Source organism: Chiloscyllium plagiosum, chromosome 15 (assembly GCF_004010195.1).
Source record: "Chiloscyllium plagiosum isolate BGI_BamShark_2017 chromosome 15, ASM401019v2, whole genome shotgun sequence".
Classification (NCBI taxonomy): Eukaryota; Metazoa; Chordata; class Chondrichthyes; order Orectolobiformes; family Hemiscylliidae; genus Chiloscyllium; species Chiloscyllium plagiosum.
In genome coordinates this window covers 77,103,154-77,115,289 of record NC_057724.1, presented here as the reverse complement: position 1 = coordinate 77,115,289, position 12,136 = coordinate 77,103,154, and positions in this window count along the sequence as shown.

Here is a 12,136-nt window from a genome sequence, read left to right as displayed (position 1 = left end):
ATCCCCACCCCCATTCACCTATTGTACTCTTTGTTACTTCCTCTCCACCCCCACCCCCCTCTCACTTATCTCTCCACTCTGCAGGCTTCCTGCCTCTATTCCTGATGAACGGCTTTTGCTGAACTGTCGATTTTCCTGCTCCACGGATGCTGCCTGACCTGCTGTGCTTTTCCAGCACCACTCTAATCTAGACTCTGGATATCAAACACTGATGATTCAGAATACAGGAGAGAGACAGTGGGCTTGGTGCTGTGATGTAGTGATTAACAACCTGTCTGGAAGGAGAAAGTGAGGTCTGCAGATGCTGGAGATCAAAGTTGAAACTTTATTGCTGGAACAGCACAGCAGGTCAGGCAGCATCCAGGGAACAGGAGATTCGACATTTCGGGCACAGGCCCTTCTTCAGGAATTGTATCCGTTGCTCCCGATGCGGTCTCCTCTACATTGGGGAGACTGGATGCCTCCTCACAGAGTGCTTTAGGGAACATTCCTGAAGAAGGGCCTGTGCCCGAAACGTCGAATCTCCTGTTCCCTATGCTGCCTGACCTGCTGTGCTGTTCCAGCAATAAAGTTTCAACCTTAACAACCTGTCTCTCAATGTCAGCAAAACTAATGAACTGATCACTGACTTCAGGAAGAAGGGAGGAGAACACCCCCCCATCTACATCAACGGAGCAGAGATTGAGAGGGTGGAGAGCATCAAGGTCCTAGGAGTGACGATAACTGACAACCTGTCCTGGCCTTTCCACGTAAATGCGATGTCAAGAAGGCACAACAACGCCTCTTCTTCCTCAGGTGGCTCAGGAAATTCGGCATGTCCACAACGACCCTCACCAACTTCCACAGATGCACCACCAGGACTATACTGTCTGTGTGTGTAATAGCTTGGTATGACAACTGCTCTGCCCAGGACTGTGAGAAACTACAGAAGGTGGTGTGCACAGCCCAGACCATCATAGAAGCCAACCTTTCATCCATGGTCTCCATTTACCCGGCTCACTGCCATGTCAAGGCTGCCAACATCATCAAAGATCCATCGCACCCTGGTAATGCTCTCCTATAACCTCTTCCGTCAGGCAGAAGATACAGAAGATTGAACACACATATGAACAGGCTCAGGAGCAGCTTCTTCCCTGCAGTTATTAGACTGACAAATGGGCCTCTCTAATTTCACATCATGTTGATCTTGCTTTGTGTACCTTTTGTATGCTGTAACCCTGTATGTCTCACTCTGTCTGAGCTCCCAATGATCCGTATGTCCTTGTTTACTATGATCGGACGATACTGCTTACAAAACAACACCTTTCACTGTATGTAGGTACATGTGACTACAATAAATCAAATCAAACTGTACCTTTCCTCTATTCAGAATATTGTAAGGTGCTCAGTCAAATTGCAATATGTGACCCTTACTAATTCCAACATTCAATGACAAGAACACAGTGTCAGGGGTTCTCTAAGTTCCCTTATGTTACAATGGCTGGAAGTCCTTCAGCTGTAATCTTTTCCCATTATCTTGACAGTGCCTGTCCCAAGTGAATATTTTGCTTTAGATGAAGGAACCAAAATTTGGCAGGTGAAGTTTACGGTGGATACATGTGAGGTTATCCATTCTGGCCGAATGTTTAAAAAGGCAACTTGTTATCTAAATGGAGAAAAACATCAGCGTGCTTCAGTGCAGAGGGTTCTGACTGGGCCTGAATTTATTGCCCATCTTTAACTTCCCTGGGGATGATATTGGGCCTTTAGACCTGGGCAAGAAAAGTAATTCTTTTGTCCCCACCCACTGGATTCCAAGCCATGGTTGGAGTCCTTCATTAGTCTGACAGAGGATTCCAGACAACACCAAGTCACTGGAGGAAGCAATTTCTCCTCATCTCCAATTTGAGTCTATCACAATGAGATTATATCTGTATGTCCAGATTAGATCCCTACAACAGATCGTCCCATCAAGTAGGTGAAATAATGCTTTCTTATCAATAAGTCAAATTCCATCGTTTCGAATGCCCCCTGTTGAAACTGGCTTTAATCATCTCTGCTCAGAGGAGATCGATCCGATTTTATTCAGTCTCACTAAACAATCAATATTCTCTTCTCTTGGCAGCAAGTCGAAGTCAGAATATAAAAGCAGGTCGATTTGATAACATTTTTATCACATATACAAATAATTATAGTGTAAGTATAGAAACATTAGGCTTGAATAAAGTTCTTTTTGTTTTGATAACCAGTTGAGATCTTACACCCAGTCTCCATCTGCCCTTGTATGTTAACATAAAATATCCCAAAACCCTCAGCCAGCATCACTTCAGCGCATGATCTGGTCATTTATTGAATTGAATTGAATTGAATTGAATTTATTGTCACATGTAACCGAGGCACTGTGAAAAGCTTTGTCTTGCGAGCAATACAGGCAGATCACAGAGTTAAGTATCATAGATAGTAAATAATAGGTAAACAGTGGCAAAAACAAAAACACAGGTACAGGCGAATGTTAAGAGTTTGAGAGTCCATTCAGTATTCTAACAGTGGGGTGGAAACTGTTTTGAAACAGGCTGGTGTGTGTGTTCAGGTTTCTGTGCCTTCTCCCCGATGGTAGAGGTTGTAGAAAAACATTGCCAGAGTGGGATGGATCTTTAGCAATGTTGGTGGCCTTTCCTTGACAATGGGCCTGGTGGATGAATTCTATAGATGGGAGGTTGGCCTTTCTGACTGGAGCTGAAAATGTGTTGCTGGAAAAGCGCAGCAGGTCAGGCAGCGTCCAAGGAACAGGAGAATCGACGTTTCGGGCATAAGCCCTCCTGAAGAAGGACTTATGCCCGAAACGTCGATTCTCCTGTTCCTTGGATGCTGCCTGACCTGCTGCGCTTTTCCAGAAACACATTTTCAGCTCTGATCTCCAGCATCTGCAGCCCTCACTTTCTGCTTTGTGACTGGACCAAGTTCACTACTCTCTGTAACCATCTCCAATCTTGAATGGTTCAGTTGCCATACTAGGTAGTGATACATCCAAACAAAATACTCTCAATGGCACACCTATAAAAGTTAGCAAGGGCATTCATCGTCATGCCAAATGTCCTCAGCTGCCTGAGGAAGAAGGGACATTGTTGGTCCTTTGTAACCAGTGCGTCCACATGAAGAGTCCAAGAAAGCTTGTTGTGGATGACCACTCCAGGAGCTTGACACTCTCCACTTGTTCCACCTCTGTGCTGTTAATGTGTAGGGGGACATGAATAACATCCCGCCGAAAGTCGATAATGAGTTCCTTGGTTTTGCCGGCATTGAGAGCTAGATTGTTCTCAGTGCACCATTTTTCCAGGTCTTCCAACTCCCATCTGTAGTCTGTTTCATTGCCATTTGTGATTCGACCAACTATGGTGATGTCATCAGCGAACTTGTAAATGGCATTAGTCTGGTATTTGGCAATCGTACTCTCGAGGATAGAACATAGAACATGTATAGCACAGGAATGAGCCCTTCGACCCATGTTGTGATGAACATGATACCAAAGTAAACTAATCCCTTCTGCCTGCCCTTAGTCCTCTATTCCTTACATATTCATGTACTCATTAAAAATTCTCTTAAACACCCCTATCTACCTCCATTACCACCCCCGTAGAATGTTCCAGACTCCTACCAATCTCTGTATAAAAAACTTGCCCCTCACAACTTCTTTGAACTTTCCCCTCTCACCTTAAATGCATGCCCCCAGTATTAGACATTTCAAATCTGGGAAAAAAGATTCTGACCATCTACTTGTGTGCAAGTTATTTTTGATTTTTACATTATTGTAAAGACCGTATCCTTTTTTGTTTTTCTGTTGACTGGGAGGAGAACTGTTTTTTTTTTCAAAAAAGCAAAGGCTGTCTGAAGGATTACAGCAGTTTTTAAAAGCAAGTTACCAGAAACTCATTGTAAGTGTTCTTTAGACTGCTGCTTGTTTAAGTGCTGGGGAGCTTCCAACAGATCTGCTGGAGCCAGGAATTGTATATGAAGGAAGATTCATGATGACAACAAGAAGCTGATTGGTTTTTGAAATGGTGACTTGTTGTTAATAGCAAAATTTCCCTGCCAACACTGTTGTGATTGGCTCCCAAGTGGCTGTGAGAGTAAATGTTTGGTCAGAAGCCATTACATCGTTAGAAAGCCTTTCTCTGTAGGAAACTAATTGATTTCTCCTCATCAGTGTATGTGAGCTGTGCTATTTCGTCAATAAGTCACAGACATTATAACTTGTGAATGAGTCACTCTTTGCTTCCTCCAAGTGAGTGAAAGCACCTAGAGAAGAAATATCAAGGTGCAGCAAGTCCTGAGAAGCCAATGGGATCATGTCAGTGAACGTTGTGGATAGCGATCACCTTGCCTGTCTTTCCCTCCACCCATAACACCCTTTTTGTGTGTGTGTGTGTGTGTGTGGAGTGAGTTGTATGAGCGGTTAGAGTTTTAACTGGTGAAGTTTCTAGCCATTGACTAGAATAATTTAATTTGCTGTAAATAGTCATTTTTGTTAAATAAAAAATCATTTCAGTGCTTTCTGTTGAACTTTGATCTAAAAGACAGATAAATTGGGGAATTCTGCATACTTTTATCAAATCTTTAACTTTTGTGATGACTCTGCGAATAGATTTGATCTTGATTTCCAGCACACTCCCTCAGAGAGTTGTTACAATACGGCACTGCTCAAGTAGTTCATTGGTTATGACATCCCATTGAGGTATCCATTGGTCATGCTGTGACAACATAACACCTTTCATTCTATTGAAATTTTACCTCCTACTTGTCGCCTTGGGATGTTCCCATAAGCACAGCATGCATAAATAAAATCCAACCTTACCTCACCGCCACCTTTACCAATCCTTAAGGAATAGAAACAGGAGCAGGTCGTTGGGCCCCTCCGGTCTGCTCTGTCAATCACGAGGATCATGGCTGATTCAGTATTCCTCACGTCCACTGTCCTGGCCTTTCCCCATTAACTCTGATTTCCTGACTGATCAAGAATTCCTCCATTATATTATCAGATGGTTTATTTAACTTCCAATCCTTGATGAGCACTAACTAATTGGACATTGGATGCCATTGTCCTAGCTCCCCTGTTACAAGACTGTTCCCAAGCCTTTGATTCCACCCTTCACACAGCTGCCTGAGACTGAACCAGCCTCGGTGTGATATCTGACAGAGAAAAGCATTTGATGACTGACCTGCACCTTCAATGAGACTATTGACTTCTGGTTCTGTAACTGCGCCTGACTTTAATTCCACCTCAGTCAAAACGTGTGATGCTGGAAAAGCACAGCCGGTAAGGCAGCATCTGAGGAGCAGGAGAGTCGATGTCTTCCTGATGAAGAGCTTATGCTTGAAACACCAACTCTCCTGCTCCTGGGATGAAGTCTGACCCGCTGTGCTTTTCCAGCACCACATTTTTTGCTTCTGATCTCCAGCATCTGCAGTTCTCACTTTCTCCTCATTGATTTTAACTCGATCTCAGCTCATCTGCCTCCTCATCCATACCTTCGGTAAGTGGAGAATTGACTATTTCAATGTTGCTGGTCTCCCACGTTCTGCCTTCTGTAAAGTTGAGATCACACTTGCAAATGTCCCATCACCGATACCACTATGCTGGGTCCTGGGTAAACAACATGCTGACGTTTCAAATTCTCATCGTTGTTCTCAAATACCTCATGGTCTCACACCTCTCAACCTCTACAGGTGGAAGATGTTTCCATTGGTAGGAAAGGCTAGGACCTGAGGGCATGGCCTTAGAGTAAAGGGAAGACCCTTTAGAACAGAGATAAGGAGAAACTTCTTCAGCCAGAGAGTGAGGAATCTATGGAATTCATTCCCACAGAAGGTTATGGAGGCCAGATCATTGAGTACACTTAAGGTGAAGATAGAAATGGAAAAGTTATTGAGTATCAAGAGGATCAAGGGTTATGGAACAAAAGTAGAAGAATAGAGTTGAGAAACCTATCAGTCATGACAGCCATGATTGAATGGTGGAGCAAACCCGATGGGCTGAATGGCCTAATTTCTGCTCCTATGTCTTATGGCCTTATGGTCCAACCCTCTTTCTAAAGATGCCATTTAGAACTAAGATGAGGAGAAATGTCTTCACCCAGTGGGTGGTGAGCCTGTGAAATCTACCGAAAGCAGTCAAGGCCAAACATTATATGATTTCAAGAAGGAGTTAGATATAGCACTTGGTGCTAAAGTGATCAAAACTATGGGGGCAAAACAGGCACAGGATGATCAGTCGCAATCACATTGAATGGCAGAGCAGGCATGAAGGGCCGAATGGCCTACTCCGGCTCCTATTTCTTTGTTTTTAGATCCGTAATCCTCTGAGATCTCTGGGTTTGGCTACATCTGCTCCCCTGAACTGCCCTGATTTTAAATGATCCTGGAATTCCCTCCCTATAACTCCCCACCTCACAGTCCTTTCTAAGACACTTGCTAAAACATCCTTATGTGGCCACAGTTTTGGCTGTCTGCCCCAATATCTCCTTATGTGGCTTGGATTTATTTTATACTCAGTCCTGGGAAGTGACGTGGGATATTTTACAATGTTGTCAGTGCTTTAGAAGTGTTCGTTTTTTTCCTGTCTGAGATAAATGAGGAAGATAAATCTTAACATGAACCAGGGTAGGCAAATTGTCACAATGACAGGTTAGAATCCTAAATTACCGTGGACATTGCTTACTTCTAATTCCTAAGACCATAAGATGTAGGACAAAAGTAGACTCATCAAATCAGCTCTGCAATCAAATTCTGAAGTTAATTTTTAAGGAGGAGTGGTAGAGAAGGAAGAGAAGCCTGTGGATATAAATTCTGTGTAGCCCAGCAGAGTTCTGATAGGAACCCATGGAACGCCAATACTGGAAAAGGGTCAGGGACTCCTCAGAGAGAGTGAGAGATGTAACAGGAGGAGGTATCTTCCCCTCTCAGCAGAAGGTCACCTCTTGCAGATAATTGTTATGTTTTGCCTTCCAAACATCTACAAAAAAGGAATTAAAACTGATTGTAACTCTACTCTGTATACTGGTGGAAGATGGTGTGCTAGAGAACTGAGATTCATGTGTGTTAGCCTGGGTTTGAGCATTAGTAGGCCATGAAAGCCACATCCACTAGTCACCCCTGCTTACAGGTAAAATGAATCTCTCACTCCAAGACCTGGAAACCATCCAGCTGGAAGCCAGTTAGAATGAAACAGAACCAAAGAACTCTGTTACTTTGAGTCTTTCCAGCCAATCCCTCACAAAAACTAACAGGGCAAATGGATCGTAACTAACCTGCAAAAGCTAGTACTCCTGAAATCAACTGTTCAACCATTATGTTCCACTATCTACTCTTTAGTGAGCAGAGGTGAGGAACAGAACTGTATATCTTTAAACTATGTTTTGAATTCACTTCTCATTCCCTGTCAGTTAATTTTTTTCAAGTTGAGTAACTAAGCTGATCGGGTTGTTATGGAGGCCTATGGTGTGTTGGCTTTCATGAGCAGGGGAATTGGGTTTCGGAGCCATGAGGTGATGCTGCAGCTCTATAGAGCCCTGATTAGACCACATTTGGAATATTGGGTTAAGTTCTGGTCGCCTCATTGTAAGAAGGATGTGGAAGCATTAGAGAGGGTGCAGAGGAGATTCCCAGGATGCTGCTTGGACTGGAGTGCATGATTTATGAAGAAAGGTTGAAGGAGCTAGGGTTTTTCTCATTGGAAAGAAGAAGGATGAGACTTGACTTGATAAAGGTGCCCAAGATGATAAGAGGCAAAGATAGAGTGGGTAGATAGAAATATTTTCCCAGGGTGGAAAAGTCTATCACAAAGGGGCATAGTCATAGAGTCATAGAGATGTACAACATGGAAACAGACCCTTTGGTCCAACCCGTCCGTGGCGACCAGATATCCCAACCCAATCTAGTCTCACCTGCCAGCACCCAGCCCATATCGCTCCAAACCCTTCCTATTCATATACCCATCCAAATGCCTCTTAAATGTTGCAACTGTACCAGCTGCCACCACATCCTCTGGTAGCTCATTCCATACATGTACCACCCTCTGCGTGAAAAAGTTGCCCCTTAGGTCTCTTTTATATCTTTCCCCTCTCACCCTAAACCTATGCCCTCTAGTTCTGGACTCCCCGACCCCAGGGAAAAGACTTTGCCTATTTATCCTATCCATGCCCCTCAACATTTTGTAAACCTCTATAAGGTCACCCCTCGACATCACTGACTGGTCCTCATTTATTGCCGATCCCTAACTGCCCAGAGGGCAGTTAAGAGTCAACCACATTGCTGTGCGTCTGGAGTCACAAGTAGGCCAGACCAGGAAAGGATGGCAGTTTCTTTCCCTGAAGGACAATAGTGAATTAGAGCTTAGATTCCCTACAGTGTGAAAACAGGCCCTTCGGCCCTACCAGTCCACACTGACCCTCCAAAGAGTAACCCACCCAGACCCATTTCCCTCTGACTAATGCACCTAACACTATGGGCAATTTAGCATGGCCAATTCACCTAACCTGCACATCTTTGGACTGTGAGGAAACCGGAGCACCCGGAGGAAACCCACGCAGACACAGGGAGAATGTGCAAACTCCACACAGGCAGTCACCCGAGGCTGGAATCCTGGCGCTGTGAGGTAGCAGTGCTAACCACTGAACCATCGTGCCGCCCCACATAGATGGGTTTTCCTGACAATTGGTAATGGACTCATGGTCATCATTGGACTCAATTCCAGATTTTTATTGAATTCAAATTCCCCAATTTCCCATGGTGGGATTTGAACCCTGGTCCCCAGAGCATTATCTGGATCAATAGCCCAGAGATAACACCACTGGGCCATCACTTCCCCTAAATGAGGTAGGCTTAGGGGAGATGTCAAAGGTAGGTTCTTTACTCAGAGAGTGGTGGTTGCATGGAGTGCACTGCCAGCAGTGGTAGTAGAGTCAGATACATTCGGGACATTTAAACGACTCTTGGATAGGCACATGGATGACAGTACAATGAAGAGTATGTAGGTTAGTCTGATCTTTGGGTAGGATAAAAAGCTAACACAACATCGAATTTTGAAGGGCCTGTACTGTTCTAAGTTCTAATGAGCTCACTCTTTTGTTGACTTAAGAAAGCCTGGGCAAGATGGCTCTGTTTGGAACATTGGAAAAGGCACCCATAGGTGAGAGAGTACTTTCTAAATGAACCCTGTCATGACCAAAGCAAGGAAGCATTAATGAAGAAAGGGAGGCATTTTATTCACCCCGCACTCCGCCCCCCAAGTGAAGAATAATGATTTGGGATATCCATTTGAAACCGTCATAACTTGTGGTACCTGATTTGGCATCTGATCATAACCTAAGTGAGCTGTGGAATAAAAATCTGCCGTTCTAAACTATAATTGTCCCTAAACACTCTGTCCCCTTAAGGGCAGACTGAAGGCTCTGCCCACTGTGTCTCAGCAGCAGAATGACATATTTAATGACATGGCATAGTGCATTCCACATCTGGAAATAGAATTAACCACAGATGACCCCTCAGTTAATGAATGACACCAACATGGGGTCAAACGACACACTGTTTCTTGCAGGTTCAGGTTTGGGTTTTTTAATCCACACTGAGTCTCAGCACTGTATCCCCGTGATCATCTACATTCCCCAGTTACACTGCAGGAGGGAGAGCCACCACCAGACTATACAAGCATCAGGCACGCACCTGATAATTGAGCGTTACAAATCGAAGATCAGAAGGGCAGCTCCTCTGTTCCTTTGCTGATTGACTTGCTGGCCGGGTTGGATCCGGGCCATGAAGGCTGGAAAAGGCTCTTTGATGCCAGCTCTGTGCTGAGTTAGCTCAGCTCTGCTGGGGGATCTATTCCAATGCTCCCCTAGCCAGCCTCCCACCTTGCACTTACTGTAAGCATTAGCCCTTGCAAACCTGACAGACAGTCTCCCATATCATGCCCAGTGTCCGCCATTGATCGTCACACCCAAACCTCACCCCACCACCACACACACAAACACACATGGACACACACAGATGCAACAAACACACATAAACACATATGGGCACACATACAGACACATGCACACTCTCACACAGATATACATGCAGAGATGCACACACACCCACACAAAAGCACACAGATCCATGCACATGCATACACACGTAAACATATACACATAGACATACACATACATACACAGAAACACACACAAGCACACACACACAGACATACACATGCACACTCACCCACAACGAGGTACAGACCTCCATGCGCATACACACACAAACCTGCACATACAAACAGATACATATAGGCACACACAGACAGACAGACACACACACACACACACATACACACAGACACACGTGCGCGCACGCACACAAACATGCACGCAGACACATGCGCACACACACATGCACAGATAAACGCAGACACACACACATACACAGATACACACACACAGAGGCTCTTAGTGCAACAGTGACCCGATTTTAAAATGCCCTTTGAGTTCAGTTGTATCTATGGCTTCGCTGATCTCTGGATCTCTCATTGTTTCCAGCTCCTCTGAGCCTCTGGGGGATCTAAGTACCCTCTTGAGCTTCCCTTGGTTTTCATCATTTCTCCATTGGCTGGAGGAACCCTCGGTCCTGGCAATCCTTCTCAGAGCCCCTGTATCTTACTTTCTCCCCTGCTTCAAGATGCCACCTAAACTGTGCATTTTCAATGAAGCTCATCCATCCAGGTATCTCTCTTTAGGTCGGTGATTTCAAGTTCATTTTGTTTGAAAACAGTCCTGTGAAACCCTTTGGAAATGATCCTGCATGAAAGGTGCACACCCCCGTTCAGATGAAGGGTCATTCAACCCAAAACGCTAACTCTGGTTTCCCTCCACAGGTGTTGTCAGACCTGCTCAGCTTTTTTTTAGATTAGATTCCCTACAGAGTGGAAACAGGCCCTTCGGCCCAACCAGTCCACACCGACCCTCTGAAGAGTAACCCACCCAGATGCATTGCCTTCTGACTAATGCACCTAACACTATGGGCAATTTAGCATGGCCAATTCACCTGACCTGCACATCTTTGGACTGTAGGAGGAAACCAGAGCACATGGAGGAAACTCACACGGACACGGGGAGAATGTGCAAACTCCACACAGACAGTCGCCCGAGGCTGTAATCAAACCTGGGCTCCTGGTGCTGTGAGGCAGCGGTGCTGACCACTGAGCCACCGTGCCACCCTAAGGAGTATACAGGAGTATCGGTTTTTGTTTCTGCATTGACGGTGCTTTATAAATACTAGTTGTTGTTGTTGGAGTTCTAGTTCCATGGCATGTTCAGCAATGGTGGGATAAAGTGAAAGGATGATGGGGTAGGGATGTGATGAGAGCTCTGAGACAGAGGAACTGCAGAGTATTGGGGCAGTGGTGGGGGTGGAGATTTGAAATGGTGCAGGATGTCAGTCTGAAGGAGGTAACAAGGCCAAAAGGAATCTATTTGAACACAAAGGTGAGCAATTTACATTGGAAGCATCAAGGGACTAGGAGGTCATGTTAGGCAGCTAGATCAGGAGGGGGGTAATTGGGAAGAGGCAAAGTCCTGAAGGTGTGAACCACTTGCCACCCAACGGCTTTTGCACTTCCTTCCGACCTCAGCAGAAGGGTTTGAACTTAAGATCATCGTACGTAGAAGCAGAAGTAGGCCATCCAGCCCATCAAATCTGCAATGCTGTTCAGAGACCATGGCTGATCTGATAATCATCAGCTCCACATTCCTGCCTTTCCATGGATTCATACCCTGTTTGAACACAAACATTTACACTGACACTTCAGTACAGAACCCTGAAGAAGGGTCACTGGACCTGAAACCTTAACTCTGCTTTCTCTACGCAGATGCTGCCAGACTTGCTGAGTTTCTCCAGCAACTAAGAGACAACTGCCTTGCTGTTATCTTTCAGATGAGATGTCAGATCAACGTCTTATCTTCCTTTCATTATGTTAAAGATACCATGGGACTGAGGAAGATCAGAGAATCCTTACTGGCTCTTTACTGCTATTTATTCCTCAAACAATACCACAAAATACAGTGGTTTATCTGGTCGTTTTTAACATACTGCGGGAAGCTGCTGTGTGCAGATTTGCTGTTGAATTCAC